This window comes from Pygoscelis adeliae, unplaced genomic scaffold (genome assembly GCF_000699105.1).
Source record: "Pygoscelis adeliae isolate BGI_AS28 unplaced genomic scaffold, ASM69910v1 Scaffold181, whole genome shotgun sequence".
NCBI lineage: Eukaryota > Metazoa > Chordata > Aves > Sphenisciformes > Spheniscidae > Pygoscelis > Pygoscelis adeliae.
Window position 1 is genome coordinate 3,330,679 of NW_008824360.1, and position 326 is coordinate 3,331,004.

Below are 326 nucleotides of genomic sequence, written 5' to 3' on the forward strand. Positions count from 1 at the left end.
CAAAAGAGAATTTAGATCATCAACTGATCTCATCTGATGAGCAGAAATAAATGCTGAGTGACTTGTCATCTCACTCATGATTTACTTATGCTAATTGTCCTTTCAAGTATGCCAGAAAACATTAGCAATGTAATTAAATTACCACTGTTCCAAATGATGAAATATCAAATTCTCCTCTGGGAAATTATTTGTGCTCGGCACAGTAAGTCTGATAGTCGAATGTGAACTTCTCATGTTTATCTCTTTGGGTAGGTCTATGGAAGTTAGTCAGAGGTAATTACTGTGATGTGTCAATTTGCAGCCTTTAGCATGAAAAATAAACTAGG